The sequence below is a fragment of the Ceratotherium simum genome, chromosome 20 (assembly GCF_057802395.1).
Source record: "Ceratotherium simum simum isolate JZ-2026a chromosome 20, ASM5780239v1, whole genome shotgun sequence".
NCBI classification, from domain to species: domain Eukaryota; kingdom Metazoa; phylum Chordata; class Mammalia; order Perissodactyla; family Rhinocerotidae; genus Ceratotherium; species Ceratotherium simum.
Window position 1 is genome coordinate 33,189,728 of NC_141919.1, and position 14,492 is coordinate 33,204,219.

Below are 14,492 nucleotides of genomic sequence, written 5' to 3' on the forward strand. Positions count from 1 at the left end.
TTCATGGTTCCCTGGAGGAGATAATTTACCACATGTGGTAGGGACCTACAAGAGGGCATATTTTACTTTCCTAATTTTTGTCATTGAGGCTAGACCCAGAGGACACGGTAGAAAGTAATGTTCCATTAACATTTCATCAGATAATTCACATATCATTCTGAAATACTGATTAAAATTCAACACTAGTGATGCAATGAACACTTTAATATCTACCCACTAAAAGGAAATTTGTGAACTCGAATTAATATTTCATTTTCAAAAATGAATGAGATATTTGATTTCCTTAATAGATCAATATCCCAGGCTATAAGAACATTTGGAGCCCCAGCAAGCAGACTTCAATTTACAATTCTATTTACCTTCATTCTGACGCCAGCCCTGAGGAACCTCAGCCTCATTGATGAGCATTTCTTCCTATCTTCAATGGCACTTGTGGTCTGTTCCACACTGTTTAACAGTTATTCACTCCAGTATTGTTTGTTCATCTTTCATATACATCATTATTTCCTCCTTAGTGGAATATTATAAATTATTTATGGAATGATTAATATTATATTAAAGATGTAACAGCTACTGATAGAATTTGTTGATAAATTAGAAAACCACTGATTGTTGTGTGGTGATGAAAACAACAAACATGGATTGCCTATGGTATGCTAGAAACTGTGTTAAAATATGGAATAAAAAGACAACATGTAGTCTCTTCTGTAATTGAGATCACTGGCTGTAGAAAAGTCAGAAAGTAGATGGATGGATACATACGTACTTAGAAGTCAAAGTGATTGACAGACAGGATGATAATTGTTGCAACAGAAAAACATTGTTATAGCAGGCAATGTAGAAGACCCAAGGAGTTCCTGCTCAGGAAAGGAATAAAACCACTCATCGTAGAGAAGCTTATTTGTTAATTGAAAAATATTTCAAGGTCAAATTTCAAGAATAATTCAAGATCCCACAACATTCAATTGACGTAACATTTGAAAAAATATTGGAAATAAAATCAATATTAGGTTATCTCTAATTTATTTTGAGTTGAACAAAATAGTGAAGTCATTACAAGATATTTGTAAGGTATTCTGTCCTAAAGAACTTGATTCTGAAATACAATCATCAGAATCAAAACTGGTTCATTCCTTCAATGAATGAATCCTGAGCCTGTACTCTGAGCCAGACAGCAGGCTAAGATGTTGAGAGAGAAAAGTGAGCAAGACAGACCAGTCCCGTCACAGTATTTCCCTTTGAACAGAGTTGTGTTTATTTTGTTTGGCTCAGTATAAATCTAAAATTTCAAATGATAGTAGTTGCATTTCCTTATATTAATAATAATACATGCATATTGCAGGAAAATTAAAAACAGAGAAAAGTGTGAGAAAAACTGTAAAACCATCACTTTAATACTTAATAATTTAATTTTTTCCTGGATACCTTTTATTTAATGTAAATAACATATTTTAAAACTTGAGATCTCACTGTATATAGAATTTTTATCATGTCTTTTTAAAGCTTTATGTTTTAATTATTCTCCCCATAAATCTTCACAAGAATGAGTATTCGTGTTTTCATATTATTCCAATTCACTCATTCAGCAGAACATTACTCAGGGCAGACTGCGCTCAGGACACCATTCTAGGTGCAGATGATGCAGCAGGGAACAAGGCAGACAAAATTCTTGCTCTCTGGGATCTTGCAGTAGCTCATATGACTTTACCATAATTAATCCTTTAATTCACTATTTTTAAACACCTATTTATGATTTATCACTAGAATAAAGAAGTGCAATGAAAGTCTTATATAAATATGTCATCATATACTTGGTTATTACCTAACGACAGAGTCCTTGAAATAAGTCATAAGCATGTGCAGTTTAATATTTTTGATACACACTGCGAATTCCTTTAAAGAATCATTTCACAAATATACACATGCCCATATTTTGTGTATGAATGTGGAAAGCATTACACAAAGTTATAAAGAATGTTTTTAAAATCTTTGCCAATTTAATAGTCAAAAACAACACATGAGACTGTCTTTATTGATTATAAGATTGCATAGATTATCTTAAATTCATTGGTAATATGTATTTCTATTATTTAAACTGCACGTGCAAAACATTTGTCTGTTAGCTAATCGATGGTATCTTTAATGGATTTGTAAGTGCAATTTGTGTGGTTCAGTCTGTAATTCTTATACTTTCCTTTTAATAAAATGACTTGGTGCTGGAAAAGTGCTTTCTTTTTTATGTCAATTATTTACCTCTTTTTTATAGACATTTATATTTTATATTAACTACTTTAATCCATTTAATCTGTTTTTCTTATTGATATAGTGTATAAAATAAATATCTAACTTGATTTTCTTCTGTGTTGTCACTATCAGCATAGCAGCAGCATCATAAACTCATCTCTTTATTTCCAGTTGGTATATTTTTTTTCTATTTCAGGTCTCATTGCATTATGTAGAACTTCTAAAACAATGTTCATAATAGCGGTGATAACAACGATGCTGGTCTCATCTTTATTTTAATAACAATTAATGAGGCGTTTCCCTTTTAACTGCAATGTTAAAGGTTGACTTATATATTCATTTTTAATGATGTTAAGGAAATATTCTTCTATCATCAAGGTTTTATTTTTATCAGAAACAGGTATTAGATTTTCTGAAATGCCTTTTCAGCATTTACTAAGAACTCCATGATGTTTCTTACTTTTACTTATTGATAGACTATATTATTCATTTTCCTCAAATTAAATTCCCATTTACATATCTAGATAATTTCTTGATTAAAATGTATTATATTTTAATAAGCTACTGGAATTTATTTACTGGAGTTTTATGTTGAACTTTTATACCTGTATTCCTACAGGAGATTGGTCTGTAGTTTTGTTTTCACGTGCTGTCTTTATGAGGTTTGAGGATTAGGATTTTCACAGCTTTATGCAATAAATTTGAAAGAATTCAACATTTTTCTATCTTCTAGTGAAATTTAGAATGTTAGTGGTTTTCATTCATCTTGAATCACTGTCTGAACTTAAGTACATTTTGCCATTTATAGATGGAAAGTTTTACCAAAAGTGGGAAAATGTCTGAAAATATTTGGTGGATTAATGAAAATCTATACAATCTGTTCCTATGATAGATAGAAAACAATTGGGACTAGGATTATCCTAACTTTTTTTACAAGTTTCTAATAATCATAAAGGTTAAGTTTATCAGGGTGCCCAAATCTCTTACCAAATATCGAGGAACACATTTGGATTCTATAGACATCCTCCATGCCTCGAAACCAAGAATTGCTGTTATTTAAAAATATGTGAAATACTATTTTTAATGGCACAGAGTTTAGTCTCAGGAAACCAACAATCACAAATACAGTCACATATTTATAAAAAAATTTTTGATTACATTGAGTCAGAAGGTTTCTCTTTAATATAGACCCAAACAGACATCAAAGAAGACATAGTTAACACACAGCACAGATTTTACACCTGCCTTTCCATACTAACATGATATTTGTTTGTTGTTTCTTATGTGTGTGCGTGTTTTAATCACTGTACTCAATAGTGTTAACACTTCTAGTCTGGAGTTAGATGGGATGAGTTTATTTTTCAGTTTAAAAATTAATAATTTTACCATATTCCTTTCAAGTAACTAATGTGATTTGCACATCTTATAGTTGTTCCTTGGCATTAATTATTCCCCAGAAGCTAATTGCTGTGAATGTATAATTAATGAACTAATATGAACGTGAGGTGTCACTTTAGTAGTTGGCAGATTGCCTTTAAAACTAATAATCTGTTTCTCCAACTCTTTGCACTTATTTCAAGGTGCTACTTTCTTTTCAACGCCTTTAAATCTACACACGGAATAGGCTGTGACTGGGTGATTGACTGTGGCATGACAAACTTAATTTGGAAAGAGGAAATATGGTGCTATTGAACTTATGAGAACACAACAATTTCCAAGTTTGAACTGGTGACTTTCAAACTTGTGAGGGAAACACAATATTGCATTCTTTGTCTCGCGGGTCATGGGTTACTTGTACGTATGTGTGCGTACATGACTGTCGTCACTTGGCTCAATGAACAATGCCAACTTATCAAGGCATCCATGAGAACTGCATTTATGGAATTCATTCAGTTACTTCCTCTTGTACATATTCCCTTGGCATTTCCTTCTATTCTAAAAAAGTAGAATGGTTTTAATTTTCTTATTTTGGAATTTCTCCAATTTGACTTGGTCAATGTGATTAGTTTCTTTCATGCTTTTTGAGTCTCAGTTTTTTCCAGTTAAATAGGTTCCACAGGATTTGATGATTTCTGAGATCTGATCCCCGTGCAACATACTATAATTTGTAGTTGATAAAAAATGTTGGCATTGCAGATCACATTACTTACCTAAAGGTCAATTACCTGCATTTATTCATAGCTTATGTATTTATTTATTTAAATAACTCTGAGTATCTTCATATGAAAAATAATGATAGTAATAGACCCTACCTCATAGGATTGTAGAAAAATTTAAAAAGATATGTTTGTAAATGCTTTTATAGTACCTAGCATATGGTGGATGCTCAATAACTATTATTACAATGATTATTATTCTTCCTTTGCATTGATGGAGATGTTTTTAATCAAGTACTGATATCAATGAGGGCACTATATCCTATAAAGTCGCTTTTTAAATAAAGAAGCTACAATCATAATCTGTATCATTTTTTAGTTAATTTGATTAAATTGTCATAAAATTTCTCATGTGTACAGTTTTCAGAAACATTTAACAATTTCTTATTTTAATCTCTACATCATTATTTTAAGATTACTAGAATGTTATAGGCATAGGGTGGTTGATTTTGAATAAGCCATTTTGATAGTCATTTTGATTTTACACTGCAAAAGCTAAAATAATGAGTGCTGAATTAATGTTAAGTGGCTTTTCAGTGGGCTGAATGATTATTCAATGTCATTACTAGCCGCGCAAAGTCCACATGGAAGAACAACTCTGTAAAATACTGGGTATAACTTTAGCTATTAAAATTGTGTCAGGTTTTTGAATAAAGAGATAGTAGACGTGTGAATCAAATTCACAAGTGATACAGAATTGGGTATAAAAATCAGGAAAGGGGCCGGCCCGGTGGCGCAAGCTGTTAAGTGCACGCGCTCCACTGCGGCAGCCTGGGGTTCGCCGGTTTGGATCCCGGGCACGCACTGATGCACCGCTTGGCAAGCCATGCTGTGGCGGTGTCCCGTATAAAGTGGAGGAAGATGGGCATGGATGTTAGCCCAGGACCAGTCTTCCTCAGCAAAAAGAGGAGGATTGGCAGATGTTAGCTCAGGGACGATCTTCCTCACAAAAAAAAAAAAAAAAAAAATGAATGCCTTCACAATATTTTTGAGGACATCATACAATACAGTGCTTTTGTCCCATCAGAGAAATTTCATCATTATTATTGATTGAAAAACTCTGATCCTTAATCAGGGGAACTTTTTTTATTGGACAATGAAATGTCTGTAACTGATCATATTCTCCTTTTCTGTTCTACTGCTGGGAAACTCAGAATTCACTCACTCATTTATTCAATGTTTATTTATTATATACGTCCATTATACTCCAGAAACTGTTCTGTTATAGATACTGGGAACACAACGGTGAAAATGACAGGCAAGGAACTTTCTCTCATAGAACAGCCATTCTTCTGGGCAGGGAGGGTAGAAAGAAAGACATGAAACAAACAAGTAAAGAAATACATGAGCAAAATAATTCCAGTAGGGAGAATGTTAGGAAAGAAATTAAATAAGTTGACATGATTGAGAGAATCTGGCATTTAGATAAGGACAACTTATCCGGCATTTAGATTCAGGACAAATGCCAGAGCTCTGGGATCAAAGTGTCTAAACAAAGGGAACAGCAACAACAAAAGCCCCAAGGAAGGCAAGAACCTGGACTATTGATGGAAAATAGAGCAGGGGGAGGAGGCTGCAAAAGTGGCTGGACTTAGTGTGCAACCAGGGACTTAGTGTGCAATCAGAGGACGGGCAGGAATAGATTGTGCCAGAACTGTAGTATTGAGAAGTAATTACAACTTTGTCCCATGTCCCAGGGGAAGTCATTTAAGGGTCTTAAACAGGAGCAGCATGACCTGTTTCTTGTCTTAAAACAATCAATCACTCTATGAGGCTGTCAATTCTTTAGAAATCTATGATATACGTATATGAGCATATGCATTCTTAGTTTCTCACATCTTGGTCTTCTATTCTGTTTTCTTTGCTCTCCGGTCTTGTCAATTTATTATTTAAATGTGAGTATTTTATATACATACATATTCTCAAAAGCTGATTCAAATCCCATGAAAAAAGATGAAACATATATTGAAAAATTAAATAAATTATGACTTGAAGACATTTTTGAAAAGGATTAATTTCAAAGACATAAGTTTAGTCTTTAAAAACTCTATCAGGTCTGAGATTCTAAAGATCTATTATGTTTTTGTCAGCAGGAGACAGTGGGTTGAAAAGTGAATTTCAGGCCAGATAGGAAGGTGTGAGACATTGAGGAAAGAGGCTAGGGAATGTGAGAAGAGCAAGCTAGGCCTAAAGACACATGCATTCACTTTTTTTCCTAACACAGTGCTTGCCAAACAAGATGTGTGTATCCCTCAGAATTTGGTGCTTCCTAGGATGCCTGTTGAAGATCTTGGTCCACAAACTCAGCTGTGAGAGAAACTATTTTATTTTCCTTAAGTCAGCCCCTTCTCCACATAGACATGAGAAAGTCCAACAAGTAATGGGAATCTGTTCCCATCCAGGGCTATGAGAATCTGAAACTTTAAACGATGCCAAGAAATTGCAAGAAGGAATGCTAATTTTCAGTGTATCCTGGTCAGTGCTAGCATCCTCATTTTCCAAGCTCAGGGCGACCACTCAAAATCCAGTGGCTCTCCTCTTATTGCCGCACATGGCTATAGGAATGTTACTCTGGTTAGGATCCTGTGATTCAAGTCCCACCTTCCTAGGTGCACCATGCTACTAACCCCTGTGAGGACTGGCCATCTCCTAGTTTCTCTGCCAGGGAGAATTTCCAGGGTCCCCATTGCTCCCCACACAATCCCCCCAATATGTCCCCACTCATCCCTATCCTACTTCATTCCCTTACCTAATACAACTTCTCCATCAGCTTCTTAAAGACACCCTCCCTTTCCTCTCTTGCCAGTAAACCAAACAGAATCTTTCCAATTGGCTTTGACCTTCTGAAACACAGTCTTTTTCAGGTTCTTCTTACTCTTCAGGCAAAGAGTCCCAAAGCCTGGCTGACTCAAATGAGAGGGAAGAGAGAAATAAAGAATGAATAAAAACTACTATTTCAATAATATGTCATATCTTTTACAAATATTTTTGTCTGCAAGTATGGTCTTATTCTAAAAATCATATGAAAATTCTGGCGGCAAGTTACTGACAAATCACAAATATTGCTTTCTTAATTTTCTTAATATCAAATTCATTTTTCTGATAAATGTCAGTTAGTTAAGAAAAAATGTAAAACGTGTAAAAATACATATTATGGCAAATTAATGAAGAACGTGAAAAGGATACAGACTGTTTTTAAAACCAAGGAGTAGAGATAAAACTATTAATAGGTAAGGTAGTGAATATAAAATCCTGACATTCATGAGCTTTAGAGGAAATTAATTGCAAATTTGCAATTTCTGCCTTCAGTCTCTGATTATATGACTATGTTGGTTGTATAACCAATATCTGTGGCTTTCTGAATGTTCCTCATCTTGGAACCTTCCAGGGGCCTTCTATAAATGGGTCAACCACATATCCCGTTATAGATCAATTACTTTTGGTAAGGGTTAGATGAAACCAAGGGTAATGTTCAAGATATTTAACAGCAGTAAGAAAGATGCACTGATCAGCTGCACAGATATGAAAAGCAGAGTCCTGTAGCACCTGGCTGTACCCTCATTGTTGGATCATGGAAGGTACAAAGGGGTCCTGAGAAAGGAGCTTTAATGGGACTGGGCTCTGGGAAGCTGCTTACCTATTGATGGCGAAGTGTTTCAATGTTTTAGCAACTTATAACAACTCTACTGGTGTGTAGCAGCTGACTATCAGCCCTGTTGTTACCACATAAATACCGTTCTGTGAGCTAGGGAAGTTGGGTCAAGCAAATTCAACTATTTTTTCTTCTCTCTATAGTGGAAGTAGAAAAATAAAAAGAAATTTATTACCTATGTTACAGATGATATATGAAGGATATAATTTTAAATTCAGTGTAAGCAGTATTATAACACTTTTTATATTAAATGCCACCTCTTCACAAAAACCTCCCTGATCTCCTCATTAAAAATAAAATAGGTTTCCCAACTCTCCCCTGTAAGCCTCTTTTCCATTCCTGTGTCTCTTTCCTTCATATCACATATTAAAACTTGCAATGTTTTTAATCTGTATATCTGTTTGTTCATTTAACTGTCAGGGTTTGGGATTTACTTTTTACTTTTCTGTGTGTGTGTGTGTGTGTGTGTGTGTGTGTGTTTACACTGGTTCTTTGATCTAGAATACAAGCTCCCTGAGACCAGGACCACTTTTTCGTTGTACGTATTCATATTGCCTTTGTATTCACAGTGGCTGGCATATAGATGATCAATAATTTGTTGGATAATATCATGATCCTAAGTCAATAACCAAAATTAATCACTCCATACTCTATATTTCCATGTCTTTGGTCATTTATCTCTATTTTAGCAATTAATATTGTGTGCCATTTTTTAATGATTTGAGGATAGAGGGGCACATCTCATTTTTTTGTGTGCCATTCCATTACTCAGTGCCAAGCCTGTAGACAGAGTTATTAAATAGTAGCTGAAATGAGAATGGAAGACAGAGAAAGCTGTTTCTACTACTTCTCCGCAACACAGGCATGATTATTTGGCCAGACTTTGAGATGCTTATCCACGCAAAGGCTGGATCTCAGTCTCAAAACATTGGGTTTATTCCAGGATCATATGAGTTACGCTGAAAAAAAAGAGAAAGGAATGTAAACTATTTCTGCCTGAAAGCATGGTCTTATTCTAAAAGTCATATGAAAAATCCAGCAACGAGTCACTGATGAATCACAAGCATTGCTGTCTGAGTTTTTCTATGTATTTCAAATACTTTGTTATTAGGAAACAAAGAAATAATAACATGACCTAATTCTGATGTCTCTTCCAACTTCCAGAGAGCTGGGTAATCAATTAGTCTGAGGAATTTATAGATAGCTTAAATCTTTCTCCATTCAGAGAACCAAAAAGGAAACTTGAATTTCTTTTTTAAGGCTTTAGATTTGGGACACATAGGAGGATTATGTTAATTTTTTTAACAATTGGACACAGTGCAGCATCCATAACAATGAATGTGATAAATTAGTGCAAGTCCTATACGGAGGTGAATGCTGGCAGGGAAAGGGGCCCTGTGGTTTGTCTACTGCTGTTGTCACATGCTGGCTTAGACCAAGTGGTGGCAGCTGGTTCTTTGCACTTCAGTTGCTGAGCAATGAGTATATCAGTTTCATTCATATCAAATTATCCACGTTCTTTGTTTGAGAATAATCTGGAAGGATAATAAGCAATACCTATTTTACCTTTTGATTTTAAAAAATTACATTGGTCTTCAGAACATAGAATATACTATGATTATGGAATCATAGACACAATGTGTGCCTTGAAGACTCTAAGCGAGGGTTGTCCGATTTAGCAAATAAAATTATAGGATTTCCAGATAAATTTGAGTATCAATAAACAACAAATTTTTTTAGTATAAGTATGTCCCACAAAACATATTTACACTAAAAAAAATTGTTGTTTATCTGAAATTCAAATTTATCTTGAAGTCCCATATTTTATCTGGCAACCCTTCCTTAAGTTCAAATTCCAATTTTTCTACCAGATACCTTTTACTTGTTATTTAACCTTCCTGAGCCTCACTTATCTGGAAAATTAGAGTGAATATATCTATCTTGTATGGTTTTTGAGATAATTACATGAGACGTTGTGTTTTCTGGCATGTATGCCAAATCAGAAATAAACTTAAGGCATGTTATTAGTCAAGATAAGGTTAAGCATATATTGTGCTAACAATGCCCAAATCTCAACCTCCTAACATAAGAAGAGTTCACTTCCCATGCACGCAGTATCACTTTGGATTCCATGTCACCCCTCAGTAGTCCAGACTGCCTGGGTCTTGTAGCGCTGCCATGTCAGCATGGGGTCTCCTTCATAATCAGGAGGTACAAGCAAGAAAGACAAAAAAAAAAGCACACCAGTAATTAAAAGCTTCAGTTTGGAAGTGATACACTTCACTTTCGCACACAATTCACAGACAAAAATTCATCACGTAGCCCTGCCTGGCTAGAAGGGGGCAGCAAAAGAAATCCCCCTATGCCTGGAAGAAGACCAGAACCAGTGTGGGTGAGCACTGCAGGTCTTGACCACAATATTTATGATATTAGAAGCAATAATAGAATCTGCAAATTAGAGAAGCACTCAGCAGTCCAAACTTCTTCGTAATATGACAATCTCTTCCAGGATGTCACCAGCGCTTCATCTACCCTTTGCTTGAATGCCTCCAGTGACATGGGGCTTATGGCTCATTATTAAAAGTTTTCTTCTTTGTTGAACTAAAATCTGCTTCCTTACTAAAATTTGTTCCACTCTGTGGCTGTCACTGCTGATGTTTGCACTTTATTAAAAAAAAGAAAAATAACCATAGAAAATAAGGTAAAAATTGAGAAGGCATAATATTTGAAGAATGAAGAATAAACAAATCCGTGAAAAAAGAATAGATCACTTTTAAGAGCTAAGAATGCTTGTGGAAAATTACAATATATAATCAGTCAATGGGAGTTTTCTGTTAATTTCTTAGAAGTTACTCTTCAGAAGACTAGGATAGAGGTACAGTAAAGAGGGTTGTTTATTGCCTTTCTTTTTGCTATGTTTCCAGTTGCTGTGTGTAGATACCATTTTTATTTTGAAAGAATAATTTTTATGCAGAAAATTTGTAACTGTAAAAAAAAAGAAAGCTTAATAGCTTTGGCCAATTTTAGGCAAAATTCCTTAATCTATTAGCCAGGTGAAAGTATTTAGTGTACTACATTATATTTTACAAAAATAATAAACTGCAATGATGGCAGTGCCTAATGTTTTAAGGAGTTGTCTTTTTTTCTTTCAGGGATTAAAATAATGATGGAAATATTTAATATATACCTTCTATGAATAGAGAACATAAATTATTTTGTAACTGGTTTACTAAGCTTCATCTATTCAAAAGAAAAGTTTCATTTGCTTCCCATTTGATCTTTCCTACTAATTAGTATCTGGGCTTAATTTTCTTTCTCATCAGGTTCCTATTTTGTTTGTTTAAACTTTTCATGCACGTTGGAGGAAAATCATTGAGCACTTCAGACAGAATATAGAGCTCTATGTTTACTCACCTACTTATAATTCTGCATAAGAAAATAACTTACCGGTAGAGCTAATTTCAAATTACAGGAAAAGATTTGATAATGACCACCGACTACAAGAAGATTCAAATAACACCTGGAACATTACACCAAGGTTAGACAAGGAGTTTGATATTAAAAGGTTATAGTCTATTAACACAGCTTATAAATGCAACGTCTTCTATCAATCAATTTCTCGGTCCCTTCGACATCAGTTGACTGCTTTTTATAATTCCCTCTCTGCTCCCTCCATCCCCATACCTGCTACAGTTATTCTGTTTATTTCAAACTACATAATAACACAGCTACAACTGTAATGTTGTGGAAATATTGCTGGAAATGGGACTAAGGAAACACGTTCAATCCCAGATTGCTTATTTACTGGTACAGAAACTTGAGCAAATCATTTTAGTTTGATGAACCTCTATGAGTCAGGGTATCTACCTTACAGAGCTGGTATGAGGCTTAAACATAAGATATGTTGCAAATTTGCCCCCAATACTGTAAGTACTCCTCCAGTGTGAATTCCCTTCCCTTACTGATGGCCACAGAGACAAAAGGGTTGATAATGAATGGATGAGCTAGGCACATGTTTATTATCAGCAGCCTAGACAAAGAGTTAAGTTATGAAACAAGCAAAATGCAAATTAAAAAAATGAAAAATAGAAATTAATGAGGGCTTGGAAGATACAGAATATAAAATAAGCAGTGCTAATAGGTCATCCCCTAATAAACAAAAGGGAAAATATAGAGTCTATATAAGCACTTTTCTTAGAATCATATTTAGCAACTTTTATAAATTTTCTAAAAACGTAAGAAGTCACTGTTGATACTAACAAAGGCTTTTTGTAGATCTCAAGAATTTCTAGATACTGAGAGCAATAGATGTGAATAAACAGGCACGACAACATTAGCCATGGGCAGTGTACCCTCAGGCTACTACAAACTGCCTCACTTTCTCAACGTGACTCATAAGGAAACCAACATCTTTTTTTCTCCACTTTTCTCAGCGGATGTGCATTTCTGCCTGAGGACTACTATTCCTACCCTCCCCCTTCATATTGAACATTCCAGGAGAACAATCAAGTGCAGAAATTCTTTTATATTACTGATAGCATCTGTAACCCTCTACTGTAAAACTAATGTGAAAGGGTACGGTGGCAGAGCACCCCCAAATAAAAGCCTTCACTGATAAAACTCACTCAAAGACAGAACTTATTTTAATCAGCTGCTTAATTTAAATTTAAGTTACATTTCTCAGCCATGCAGAGTCCAGGGGGGCACCAGCGATTGAGAGTGCCTTCTCTAGTCTACAACCTGTGCCTGAGCACCATCACCATATGTGAACCTTCACCCTCCTGACATAGTCCTCCACAGTCACCTTACAGGACCCTCCACACCCTCCCCTGCTGCCCTCTGTCCCTCCCCCAGCACTTCAGTGCTGCCAACCTCTTCATCCTTTCCCCTCGCGGTATAACTTCTGACGTCCAGTCTCCAAAGTGGATTATCAGATGGAGTAGGGAGGAAGGAAAGGGTAAATTTTGGTTCTGGGGAAGAAGTAGAAAGGGCACAGGGGGCTCCACCATTGTCTGACTTCTGGAATGTTATCTAAAAACTAAGGAGATATCTTTAATGTGAGGATTAACTAAATGTTAGTTGTCTCTTCAAACTTCTTATGATTAAAACAAAGAAAATGAAAAAAAGTTCTGTCATCTTACCTAAATTTGATTTAGCTTACCCAAGTCCCCTCAGGCCTTACAAGTTTCAGGGTAAGGAAGATAAGCATGTGTGTGTGTCTGTGTATGTGTAGAAAAAGAGAGAAAAGGGAGGGGTGATAATCCTTCTAAATATATCAAAACTACTTGTAAGAAACAATAGCAGTAATGATACAAGCACACAAAATCCCTCGGTGTTGATAATGCTTTTCATTGATGTCTCTGGATCCCCTAATTTTAACTTCATAAATGTCTCACTCTCCCACCCTGTAAATAGGGAAGTTTTAATATTAATTCAATGAAAAAACTCATATGAAATATATATAAACTAGTTTGATCTTCCTCAAGTCATTATTCCATATGGATTTCATCCTATTTTATAGTAAATTTGACACTGATTATATAAATCTTTCCCGAGCCTCACTTCTCCCTCTGCATATTTCAAGGTTTAAGTTTAACTTTAAAGGAATAACTTTTTTAAAAAATTTCAACCTATTATACATTTTCAAAGACATTTTTCGAAAGGATTTAACGTGAGTATTCTTACACATGAGATTTTTATATTTCTCTCTCAGATATAAAAAATTAAATATAACTTGGCTGAAAAAAAAGGTTTAAGTTATTTAAGCTTTGAGTTAGTTCTCTTTTATACATGAAGCTACTTTTGTAACCAAAATGATGAGTCACAGAGGTCCCTGGAGGGCTATCTTCTGGATGGCAGGCTGTAAACAACTTGCTCCTAAAGGCAGTGAACTTCCCTCTCAGAGCTTCTCCCATCATCTGCTCTTGAATATACATCTCCGCTTTATCGGTAAGTTCTCCTGATCAGCTCCCTCTCTATTTGAACATTTCTCTGATATTACCCAAAGCTAATAGTTTTTTCTGGTCTCAGAATTATCTGATATCCTTTAGTCGACAGGGCAGTTTTTACAAAAGCCAAGTAAGAAAAATTACCAATTGTCCTTCAAATTGGAGGAAGAGTTGAATCCAAAACTCGAGAGTCCTATGATTAGCAGTATTTAATTTCTGGTAGATTCATTTTGTTACATTTAGTGAAGATACTTCTGAAAATCAATGGAGCAGTCTGGTCAATAGTCCCGATAGGACAGCCACAACCTTCCGTAAATCTTTTAATGCTTGTTGCTGCATTATTCCTGAATAGGGACCAGAAGAGCTCCTAAAGGAGAAATGTGATTTGGCCAACACTGAGAAGTCTCATGGATCTCTCAGCTTCCCGTTTTGTAGAGGGTTACTATGAGAAAGTAACTGATTTCTGACAGTTAGAAATGTCCCTGGTTTCTC

The 14,492-nt window shown here is 35.1% G+C and overlaps 1 protein-coding gene across 1 annotated transcript in view; it reads left to right on the plus strand.

Annotated features, from left to right (window-relative positions):
• Window positions 1–14,492, plus strand: part of LOC147914398 (uncharacterized) — a 918,190-nt gene that overhangs the window by 673,316 nt on the left and 230,382 nt on the right. The gene's annotated exons all lie outside the window — the stretch shown is intronic.